The sequence below is a fragment of the Varanus komodoensis genome, unplaced genomic scaffold (genome assembly GCF_004798865.1).
Source record: "Varanus komodoensis strain SLA01 unplaced genomic scaffold, ASM479886v1 scaffold9, whole genome shotgun sequence".
In the NCBI taxonomy this organism is placed as follows: Eukaryota; Metazoa; Chordata; class Lepidosauria; order Squamata; family Varanidae; genus Varanus; species Varanus komodoensis.
This window is the reverse complement of record NW_025336598.1, coordinates 847,963-860,699: the sequence shown is the minus strand read 5'-3', so window position 1 is coordinate 860,699 and position 12,737 is coordinate 847,963.

Below are 12,737 nucleotides of genomic sequence, written 5' to 3'. Positions count from 1 at the left end.
CTTGTCTTGTACCCTTTTGTATCTCTATAATCTTTGTAAATTCTCCATATAAATCTTCTCCATATAAATCTTCTTTATAAATTCTCCATATAAATCATATAATCCTAGCCAACTGCTTTTCATAAATGCTTGATATCGCATTAATAAACTTTTCCCCAAACTCCATTCGGGCCATCTATTGCTTCATAAATTGCCAGTTGACATTAACAAAGGCTTTCTGAGCATCCATAAATAATAAAGCCATTGGTTTTTCTGTATGTATCTCATAATACTCTAGGATATCCAAGATAGTTCTCAAATTATTCCTCATTTGTCTTTTAGGTAAAAAACCATTTTGGTCTGAATGAATAAAGTCTATTAAAAACTTCTTTAATCTTTCTGCCATTATGGAGGCAAAGATTTTGTAATCCACATTTAATAATGATATAGGTCTATAATTTTGAATCTGCATTAAGTCGTATCTTCTTTCGGTATTAATGTAATATTTGCCTCTGTCCAAGTATTTGGTATTTTAGCATTTAACAGAGCTGCATTACATATATCTTTAAGAAGTGTAGCAAAGACTCCTTCAAAGGATTTATAAAACTCAGCTGACAGGGTCTGTGGCTACTTTTGATGATACAGTGGAGAGGTTCTCCAAATGATTATTTTTAAACCTCTGCTGCTTTTTTTTAACCATTTCAGGTGTCCATTCTGTCAGCTGAGTGGAAAAGAAGAAAGAAGAGGCAGCAGTTTATGTCTCCCACTTCTTTGGTGCTCATGTGACCCTTCAATTTCTTTCTTTAACATAATGTGCAGTCTTGTGTGGTACTTGGTCATGTAGTGAATTAGGAAGGTACTGCACCATATTCATTACTTTGTTACTTAGCAGAAACTATTTTTTGAAGGTGCAGTGCAGATTGGCACACAGAAGGGTCTCTACTGCAGTTCCTCCCTACACTATGTTGGAGGCTTGGAGCCATTCACAGGACTGGTCTCGGCATGAATCTCATCATGCAGAAGTCATCTTGTCAGAAAGGAAGCACCCAGCTCTTTTTTCTTTGCTTTCTCCCCCAGAGGTAGCCAGTTACCTCAGACTGGCTCTCTCTCTGATCAAATTGTGGCTTTTCCCTGGGTTGAGAAATTTAAAAGGCATCATATTCAGCCCTGTGGTGGATCCATCAGTGAAGAACAGGCAGGCATCTCATATGAAAAATTAATAGTATTTCTCTTTTCTGATGGCAGCAGGGGTTATAAAAAGATCCAACCCTAGCGTGCATTCCCATAATAATCTGAACAGGGATAGTAGCCCTTCAGCCAGAAACTAACCCCCTCTCCCCTCAGCAGAGGAACAATACACAGTAGCTACAACATGAACTGAAAACAAATTTTATAGTATTTGTATTTGCTAAAGAGAATTCTTGTTTTTATGAAAGCTTTAAATAGGATCTTGACTGATGCTGAGAAACACAAAGTTGTAGTTGTTTTGCTGGAAAAACCAATCATGTGAGGATTGAAATTGCTTTGTTTCTCCACCCCACAAGCTCCAGGGCTAAAACAAATATTCACACATTGCCTTTTCCCGGCTATTTCTTCTTTTCTTATCTCAGGCTGTTTTTATGAACTATGTAGCATAAGAACCAAGAAAAGAGAAAATACTGTAGCAACAACTTTCATGATTAGAATAATAAAATGCTGAAGATTCGCTGCATGTGAAAGTTGCTGCTACAGTATTTTGGTAGTTCTTGGCTTACCTATTATGTTCCCAATGTGAACTGTCCAGAGCTGAGAATGGAGGGAAAACAAGAGAATGTTTAACTTGTGAACTAACCCAAACCCTTCCCCTTTGCCCCACTTGCCTCTTCTCTCAAACAAACATACAACACATCCTTTCCTCATGTGCAGCCACTGAGAGAGGGAGAGGGAGAGAGGTACACATGTACACTCACTCTTCCCCCCACTATCTTGATGCAAAGAAAGAGCAGTTTGATCCCCCTTTCCTTGCACACTGCAAGTGGGGAGCATGTAGTGATGCACAGTCCATCAGAAGGTAGAACTGATGACAGACCGGAACCTGTGTTGCGGGCTGGGAGGAGCATGATCTAAATGGGAAGGAAGGCCTTTTATTTATTTTATTTGTTTTAAATATAAACTTTCTTACCCATTTTTTGTATGCAATGATTATTCTTCTGTGCCTGTTTTCCCATCAGCCACAGGGAATTCAATGGCAGCAAGGCAACTGAGCACCCACACAGGTCACATAAACAACTACATGGGCCCATTTAATAGATTCAAACAAGATGCAGAAGTGAAAACTTCAGTGGGAGGTTGAGCTTTCTATACTCCTGCATGACAAACTGAGATTGCCAAAAAACCTCTTTCTGTACAATGATTTAGCATTAATAGCTGTACACAAAGAGAAGTTTAATAATTAAATATACTGGAATAAGCCCAGTAAGCTATTTGCATTTACCTTCTCAGAAATCTGAGTGAGAGATTGAATGTCACATGGAGGTGGGTAGAAACCTGTTCTCTACTTGCACAGGAGAGCAGGATGTACTTCAACGGAGCCTAGCTCAAGAAACCAAGGTTCAATTTGGATGCCAGGAAGTACTTCCTGAAAGTTAGGACCCTGAGAGTATGGATTGGGCTTCCACGAGAAGTGGCTGAGGCCCCATTGCTGAGGGTGTTTAAGGATAGGGTAGACATACACATGGTAGGCATGTTGTGACTGGAGCCGGGGGTCAGACTAGATGGCCTGGAAGACCCCTTCTGACTTGCTCTGTTTCTATGTTTTCTATGTTTCAATTTTTTTTCATAGTATGCATGGACCAATATGCTAGAAGTCAAGCACCTCCAGTTTCTTTTCCAAGACAGTGGTGAAAGCCAGTAATAATCTGCCACACATACAACATTTCTCTAATATTCATTTCTGGATACTCTATGGAAAATGGACTCCAACAGGTGCAGGGGTAGAGACTTGGATTCAACCCCACCAACCCCCTCCCTGCAAGACATGGAGTACCTTAGACTGCAACCTTTAGCTAGGAATAAGTCAGTTAAACAAACAAACAAACAAACTGTAATCTATTTCTGAGTAGATATCCATTGGATTGCACTATTGATTCAATCATTATATTTTAAACTAACATATCTCACAGAACTGCTGTGATGTCGGAAAAGGGTAGATGAATCTGTTCATTTTGGTTTCCTGAAGTTTCTTAATTTTCCAATCTTAAGTTTGATCCATCATGTTTCTGCATTAGTTTGCACATTTTGACTCCACCATCTTCATGCATCTTCAAATGTTTCTCTTAATATATGTTTTATATGCATTTTTCCCAGTACAATATGTTTAGCAAGCAATTTGTATTTTCCCAAATATAATGCATTTCTATATTATTTTCACCAACTTATGTAGTGTGTGTACACTTTCCCCAATATAGCCATTTTTAAAGTATTTTTTGGTCATCCAATTGCATTTTAAAATTCAGAGAAGTACAATATAAAAGGATGTTTGTGATTTGATTTACACATTAGTTTGGAAAATGCAAATTAGGTAGGCTCACATTAAAATGAAAACCAAAGGAATTTCTCCCCATCCTTTATGGGAGCACGTCATAATGCTACCCCAGGAAGAAGAAATCCAGTCCTCAAACGTTAGAGACCTCCCTAAATATTTCTCATAAAACTCTCCTGTTCTTATTAAGCAAGAACACTAATCAGCTCTGTGTCTTAACTTGGATTCTTTATCAGCTTCTGCAGCAAGCTAATCCAGAAAAGTACTCTATTGTCAAGACATGATTTTCTTCTACCCCCAGCACAAATACGAACAGCCAGCACTTTTGTAAGCCTGTGTCACAATTCTGTTGCTTGGGGAGCTGCTGGCCAGCTGAGCTGGTAACCTTGGCAGGCAACTGGCAGGCACAAGCACACCTGTGCTTTAAAGCATTTACCCTAACAAGCCTATGACATGTTAACAGCTTGCCCTCCCTGCCTGATTTTCCAGGGACCCCCCACACACAGTGCTGCTGGATCAAGGACGTGTGAAAGCTCGCTTACCTCACACAGCGTTAAATCCTCGGGCTAGTAGTGTTGCTTAGCCAAGAGGAGGAAAGGGGCGAGAGAACCCAGAACGATCCTTACTTGGAGGCCATTTTTAGAGATGGCATTGTCATCCCTCCCTCACATAAACTTTAGTTTATTCTTCAAGGGGCAGCTCTATTTCTGGTCAATTCAGTGGTTCCTTCACAGACTGCTCCTATAATCAAGTACATGGGCACTAGATGTGTATGCCAAAGGCACACATTCCTTTGCTTGAAAACAAATAGGAATGTATTTCAGCTTGCTGTGTACTTCACAGTGTTGCTATAGTTTATGTTGCTTTGACAAACAGTCTTAAAGAACACTGTTCCCTCCCCTGATTTGTTAAAGTAATCCTGAATGTATCCCCAAATCGGTCTTTAACATTTGCTAAGAATTCAGTAGCTCCTTCACTGTACACTGGAATGGCACCTCTTCTCTATACTTTCTCTTTTTTTCTTCTGAAAAACTGCGTGCACCTCTGTTCTGTCTAGGGTCGGGGAGGCGGGGGGCAGCATTATGGTTGGAATCCTTGTGTGTTTTCAACAGTAAGTCATTTTTGTCCTCTTCCTCTGTGTATTTTAAAGACCCCACCCCCACTTTAAAGTAATGTCTACAAATTGGTCTGAGGGCTGACTTTTCTTCTTTTACAAGTAGAAGCCAACTGTTGCACAGAGTTTTGAGGGGTATATAGCAAGCTATACCTATCAAAGTCCCATCTAGTCTAGCAGCTGAATGAGCTGTGCATGGGAAGCTCCAAGCCAGGGCATGAGTACAATCGTACCTTCTTGCCCTTGCTTCCCAGCAACAAGTGTCCTTGGCATACTGCCTGCAATACTGAAGGTAGCATACAGCCATCAGGACTATTAGCAATTGATAGCCTATTCTCCATTAATTTGCCTCACCCATTGTTTTTATACAATCCAAGTTGGTGGCCACCAATACATCTTGTGGAACTGAATTCCACAGTTTAACTATTCACTGTCTTAAGGAGTATTTTCTTGTCTGTGTCCTGAATCTTCCACCAATCAGCTTCACTGGGTGATCCTGGTTTCTGGAATGATGATTGGAAAATGAGAAACTTGTCTCCCTATCCATTTTCTCCACACCATTCACAGTTTTATGAGTTTCTAGTCTAAGTTTCTTTCCTCAACTTTTTCCTAAGCACAAGAGTCTCAAGCATTGTCACTTTTCCTTATAGGAGAGTTGCTCCAGCTACTAGATCAATTGTTGGGAGATGGTAAGTGATTTCATACCCAACTACTGGGTTCCCAAAAGTGGCTGATTGACCTCTGTAGAAAACAGAATGCTTAACTAGGCTCCAGGAAAGTCCAACCATGTCAAAGGTCCAGGTCCAGTTTCTGAATACTTCAGTCAAAAAGAATCAAGCAGCAGATGGTGGGAAAGACCTTTGATGCAGACCTGGGGCAGTCCATGCCTGTACATATAGACACTACTGGACAAATTGGAGAAGTGGCCTGATCTGGTACTTTCACTGGGCAGAGCAAAGCATTCTTTACTTTCATTTTAGAAGAAGCTTTTCTTTTGGTAATCACATATTATGATTCGTTTGCCCCCATATTTCTTCCAAAGTGAAATGTTTAGGTGGATTTATGAGTTTCTGCCTGGGCAAAACAAGGATTAACATAGGCAGTTTGTGATTCATACATGTGTTTACTTTTTCCTTTTCATGGCCAGCTCTGAAGTCACACCTGATAACTGAAGAATTTTCATTATTAATCATTGGTTCCAGAAATGGAGTAACACTACTCTTATTGTTTTCTCTAAAGAGTCTTCAAGTCGGAACATCCCATGAAGTTAGGAAATCATAATGAAGGGAAGGAGGGTGGAGCTGTTTCTAATAGAAGGCTCTTTATCTATGATGGGGCAATATGCCCTCCACCTTCCATCAGCAGTTCCAGACTGGATTATCATCCGTGGCCTATGGCATTGTAAATGGAATGGAGGGGATGTTTTGAAACAAGTAAGAACGAGCTCTGTATAGCTGCCATTGTCATTCATTCTTTTTTCTCCTAATAGGTTTTGGCTCCTGTCTAATTCATTATATTACTTGATATGAAGTCATGCGCCAGGAAAAAGTCTGCTGTAAGCAATCTAGATGAAAGATTAGTTTCTTCTTTCAGAGATATACATTACACAGTCCAAGAAATAAATCCAGTAATTTGCTACTTTAATTATTTGTTCCTATTTGCAATAGATGAGGTCAAATGTAATCATTCTAACAACAATATACTTGAACATCTATTAAAATAAAAAAATGCAGTCTTCTGTCCTGTCTGTTAATGCAATAATTAATTCTTTGTGGCAATGGATCACTATTATTTGAGTATCATTTTAATTGGTGAGATGTCCATATTGTCATTGATGCTAATACCAGATCAGATTATCAAGATATTTCAGAGTGGAACAGGGTAAATGATGTGGTGCATACACATGGGAATAATCAGAATGGTTTACTGCTGCATACTTTTTACCTGCCAAAGCAGCAGCAGCAGCAGCTGCTCCTCCTCCTCCTTCAGTTTTGTACACAACTAAGTCCCATTTAGCAATAGCAAGTATTTCCTCCTTTTAGCTCCAGCCTGCTTTGTTGCTTCCTGAGGGAGTTAGTAACAAAAAAGTCTATTGATTGCCACTTGGATAGCTCTCTTTATCTTCTTAGTATAAGTTTCCATTTCTGTTCTTTTGGGGAAAGGTTTGTGTAGGATGTATATCTCCTCTTTCTATTTTTTCCCATTATTAATAGTGAGATAGTTCTATTGTGCCATGCCAAAAATAGAAAAGAAAAAATAATGAAAAGAGATGATGAGCAATTAAAACCTCTTCCTGCAAGAACAGACCTGACACTGTGGTGATCAATAAAAGGTACTAAAGGGAAATTAATAAGCTACTCATTAGTAATCCCCTTCTTCTGTTCATCAAGAAAAAGTAAAATGCCCAGAACCTACACAAAGGAAATGTTTTATCAAATTCACAGAAGCCTTTAAAATATTCAACTGTTGAGAAAGTTGAATATCCCCCTTTCCACTTCATGATAATCATTATGTCTTACAAAAGTGTGTGTGTGTTCTAGTGGGGTGGGGTATTAATTGCTTTGAGAAAGGAGTGACTTTCTAAGACATTTTCCAGGTAGGAGGCTGGTTTACCATAGGGTTATCCTAGGTAGGATGACCCATGCAACATTCATCCCAGTCACATTTCCTGGGATGACTATTTGGTCGGAAGAATATACATACTGTATGATTCCCATAGGTATCTTCTGGCCCAGAGCTTTGATACAGAAGGCAATTATTGTGTGAGTTATTCTGTACTCACAGTTGTTTATGGGTTCCTTAAGGTGATGTCATAATCTTCATTGCTACTCTGGTTTTTAAAGAACAGTTTCCCATTTTTTTTAAAGCAGGCCTGCTTTGCTTCTGAAAGCAAAGGAAGATGTATTTTCTTACTTATTAGTTGTGATATTCCACTATACCACAGTGCTTCCTAGAGGTTCATGAAGAAAAACAGAAAAGGAAAATCCCTTTATGAGGGTTCAACCCAGCTCTACTCAATAGTGCTTTGTCTGTCCACATTAGACAGGCTGGTGCTGTGATTTCATTTTATTACAAAACAAAACATGACAAATCTGTCCTGAAGAATATGGGAGGAAAACCTGCAGTAGGTTGATATGGGAGAAAAATACACAGTAGGTTGATGATGTAAACGTGTATTAAGTCAGGGTGGCAATTCCATATCTCCTCGACCCCATTCCCTTTTTGTCCCTTCTCACACCCTGCCCTGAAAAGCGCTGACAGGGGAGAGGGCTTTTCACAACTGACATGCAGGGGAGTGTAAAGGGCAAGAGTCCTTGGCTCCCATCCACCTCACCTTTGGGAAAGTCACCATCACACTATCTCAACTTTCCCTCTGCAGTGGGCATTATAACACTGATCTGCCCACAAAATTACTGAGATAATGTTTATTAAATACTCCAGACAATTGCAAAAGTGCAGCATCAATCTTAGAAATTATTACTATGAACATGCTTTACAGTCTTGCAGAACAATATCAGCTTTCAGACTTAGCCTGGCTGTTTGTACAAGTCTCCCTTCGCATCTGACATCTTCTTAGTGCAGGAGCTTCCTCTGTTTTCCTGCATACATATCTTGCTTTATCTGGTGCTTATAGGACAACTATCTTCACCAAATGACCTTTGAAGTAATGACAGAGTGCTTAATATTAAGCACTGTAATGTAGCTAAGTTCTGTAGCATTTGAAAAATAAAGGCTTACACATGGGATACTCCACTGAAGGGAAGAGCAGCGTGTACTTTCTCCACTGGGTGACATTTCATCTTTGTTCCCTCAATGAGCTGTAGTGAGCAAATGGGAGTACTGCTTTGCTGGTTTATGAAAACACTATGAAAATGCTCCTGTTAGGATGCTCCAATTCTGCTCTTTTTTTTCAAAATTCAGTTTTCTTAGGGAACTTTTAGTATGTGGGCTGAGAGATTTCATGGTTGAGGATAATTTCCTGCTGAAGAAAAGTCACAGTGGAGGATATCCCACTAGACAGGCTGGTATAGTAAATGCATTTTATTACAAAACAGAAATCATGACAAATTTGGCTTGAAAGAATGTGGTAGGAAAACCTGGATAATCAGGTTTTCAAACTTCCTCCCCTACCCCATACTTTGAGTGGTGTCGGGTTCCTCTAAATACAGGTACCCTATGATTTTCAACTTTCATTAGAATATTTCTAAAATTTATGTCATCAGTTTTTCAAGTAACTGAAGCAATGCATATGTAATGCAAATATTTATCTCTCTATATGTAATTTAAAACAATCACAGTGTTGAAAACAATTTTCCAATTTTACTTTTATAAAAGCAGAAGCAACAGCAGCAGCAGCAGCAGCAACATAGTGAATTACAGAATTGGCGCAACACGTCGATTTTTATCATTTTTCTAAAACTCATTTTTGATGCTGCAAGGTTGGCCTTTGTAGTGTTGAGGACAAAAAAGTTGCCCTACTTCATTGTCTGACCATGGGAGAGAAAGGCAACACCAGCACCATTGTTTTATTAAAAACAACAGCAGCAGCAGCTCTTTATTGTAGCAGTGTAGAGTGAGCTCATCTCCAGTTGGCTCCAGTCAACATGTACAGCCAGTGAATAGGTTTAGCTTTTTGTAGTGATTAGGAGCAGAAAACGTCATAGCAGGAAATATTCAGTTACTTTTTGTACAAGCTTATCTTGACCTACATCACCCTTTAGGACATCTGGTGTTAAAACATCTGCTTCCAGGCTTATCTTTAACAACTCTGACCTTCTTGACTGAGGTTTATATTTTCAACACCCTAGTGTCTCTCTGATAGAACACTAAGTAAGTGACCCTTGTTATTTTGTCATCGGGGAAAATGTTTATTCTTCAGTCCCTCCTTCTGACCCCAGAAAGTTCCAGAGGGAATTCTTGGGCTGCATGATCAATAATAACTTATGGGGCAACCATGTAATAGGACTTGTGATGGTTGGATTGTTCAAAAATCTGTTTTTTTTGATTGGCAACATTAACAACAGCTTCTAGAAAGCACATAATTACCAGCCCACAAGCTATCACTACTATAGACCTAAGCAGATTATGTGTCCAACCACCCACATCATGAAACCCAGCTGAACCAGTCCACCATGAGCCCTAACTTTCACATTTTTTTCCATGGTCACAGGCTATAATACTGTTATGAGCAATGCTTCTCCTTCCTGGCAGTCATGGTCTCACGGTCTTTATGTGCAAGCCTCTGAACATACACAAAGCAAAATATTGAACCATCTGTGATTTTCTTCACCTAAACCTTTCCTTTTGAATCCTCCTGCATCTGTCCCTGGGGAGAGGAGTGCTGTGGATCCGGGCATGACTGCCTTCCTCCCTCAGAGACGCCAGTTGGGCCGCCCTTTGACTGTGACGACGGTCTATTGGGTCCACATCCTCAGGAAGTGGGGACTCGCCATCTCTAAATCTCCTCCCTCAAGATGCTGCTCTTCCTTGTTCCCATGGGTGGGTTGACTGGCCTCCTTGGCTGCCCTTGACTTAATCACCCCCATAGCAGGCACAGGTGTCCCCCAGGGCCTTGGACTACAGCTGGAACTGGGACCATTTCAACAATCATTTCATTATTGAAGTCTGAACTGCCAGTCCCACCAAAACAGTCACTTGTGCACACCCCTGAGATTTGCCAGAACATATGCACATTACATCATGGTGTTATATTCATACTTTTGTCCTGTTGTGACAGTCACAAGCAAACCCACACCTACAATACACATAAGATGGAGGAAGAGAATGATGTAAGCTGCCTTGAGCCCTTTGTAGGAAAAAGGCAGGATATAAATCGAAAAAAGAAAAAAAAAAAAAAACTACCAGCACACCATGGTACTCTGGGCCATCACCTAGGGATGGGGCACAAGTTTATTTCTCCTGGGGTTTGCACTTCAAACCAGCTACAGGGATGGCAGTTTATTTGCCTTATGTGTATGAATTGTCTGCTTCTGGGGAGTCTCTTCTCTGGTTTGTTCTTGGTTCTCTCTAGCAGAGTTCTTGACTCTGGTATGATGAAGCTGGGTGGGAATCTCTTTTATCCAAATGAGAGTAGGGCCAGTTAGGTTGGGTTCAAAGTGTTGCCTCTAAACATTGTTTCTTGCTTTCTTATGATCTTACACCGAGTTTTCAGGGGTTTTTCCTTCTTCTGCAATTAGCTCCTTGGACTTTCAAGTCTTGCCTAGCTCCTCTTTGTCTTGGAGAGTTGGCTGCAGGTTCTTTTGTATTGCTGACCTTCTTCAATGTAGTCTGCAGGTCTTACAGTTTTCTTAAATCACTGACCATTCTCCTTCTCTGGATAAGTGTTTACAGGCACAAACATAGAAACTTCTGGACTGATGTTCCCAGAGAGTTAGGAAGCCTTTCCTGTTGTGGAGCTCTTGGTGCATCTTCCTCAAACATCTGGATTGTGGCTCTGGGATTGGTCTTTATTGGTCTGCTTTCAGGATGTGGGAAGTGTAGATCCAGGCTCCTCTTACTTTAACCTTCACAGTGGTGTTCATCACTTTGATTACCTGGAATCAAGTTTGTTGATAACTTTTGTCTTCATAGGCACACCATGTCTGTGGTGCTAGGATAGAAAAGGCCATTCTCATATACTCTCACTTCACAAGCATCTTTATAGTATGGCAATCTCAAATAAAATAAAATAATCCAGATAAAAGACAACTTACTTCCCATGGAAACCATAAACATGTCCATTCTATTTCAGTTCAGGCTGCAAGGGAAGGCTCAAACGATAGATATTCAAAGTATTTTCCATAGGTTCAGAATGAGCTTGTCAGGGGAAGAGTCCTACCTAAGCATCTCCATGACATGTGGTCTTCTCCAGAAACAAGTTTCCAGCCCATTAAGTCTTAGGTCAGATTTCCCAGACTAGAATGAATAAACTAAGACCCAGTGTCATGAGCTTAACATTTAAAACTGCCCAATGGTCAGAAGACCATGGAAGAAGAATAGAGCCTTTCCATAGGATTAAAAGCCTTTCCCATAATTTTAAAAAGAAGTTTTTCTCATTTTCATTTCCCACTGTTATAGATCAAAAAATGTTGTCCTTATTTTCTTCAAATTTTCTTCTGCCCACTTGGATGTATGTTCTCTGTACAAATAAAGAGGAAGATGATTTAGTCATAACCTGCTCTTCTCCAGCTCTATCTACAGCAGCTTACCGAATAAGGAGAGTACAACAAAATCATAAAATAAAAATACAGCAGATTGGTAAAACATATAATACAGCTAGCACTAAAAAGACAGTAACCACAAGGTTCAAAGCTGATTCACATTAAAAATTGCAGCAATAGAACTAAAGGAAAAAGCCCAGCCAAACCTCAGTGTCTTCTATTTCTGAGAAGAAAAGAACAGAAACAGAAAGCAAAAGCTAGTGGGCATTGATGGGGAGGGTACTCAAAAGCCTTGCCACCTCCACAAATGAGGCTGGCTCTGTTGTGGTCAGTTTGAGATGGCAATGAGACTCAGACTACAGAAGTTGGTTTCAGTTCCTAGGCAAAAATTGGAAAACTGCCCCTTCATGGAACACTGCCCCCTACATGTATCACTTTCCCTTCATGGATCACTGCCTTGTCATGGCAAAGGGGCTTGTGTAGCTCAATGAAGCTATGAGCTATGCCATGCAGGGCCACGCAAGATGGACAGGTAACAGCAGAGAGCTCTGACAAAACTGGAGAAGGAAATGGCAACCCACTCCGGTATCCTTGCCATGAAAACCCCATGGACAGTACCAAAAGGCAAAAAGATATGGCGCTGGAAGATGAACCCCTCGGGTCGGAAGGTGTCCAAGGTGCTACTGGGGAAGAACAGAGGGCTAGTGCTAGTAGCGCCAGAAAGAATGAGGCAACTGGGTCAAAGCTAAAAAGAAAACTCAGTTGCAGATGTATCTGGTGGTGAAAGGAGAGTCCAATGCTGCAAAGATCTATTCTCCATAGGAACCTGGAATGTAAGATCTATGAATCAAGGTAAGCTGGACGTGGTCAAACAAGAGATGACAAGACTGAACATCAACATCTTAGGAATCAGTGAATTTAATTCAGATGACCATATAGTATACCTATACTACTGTGGGCAAGA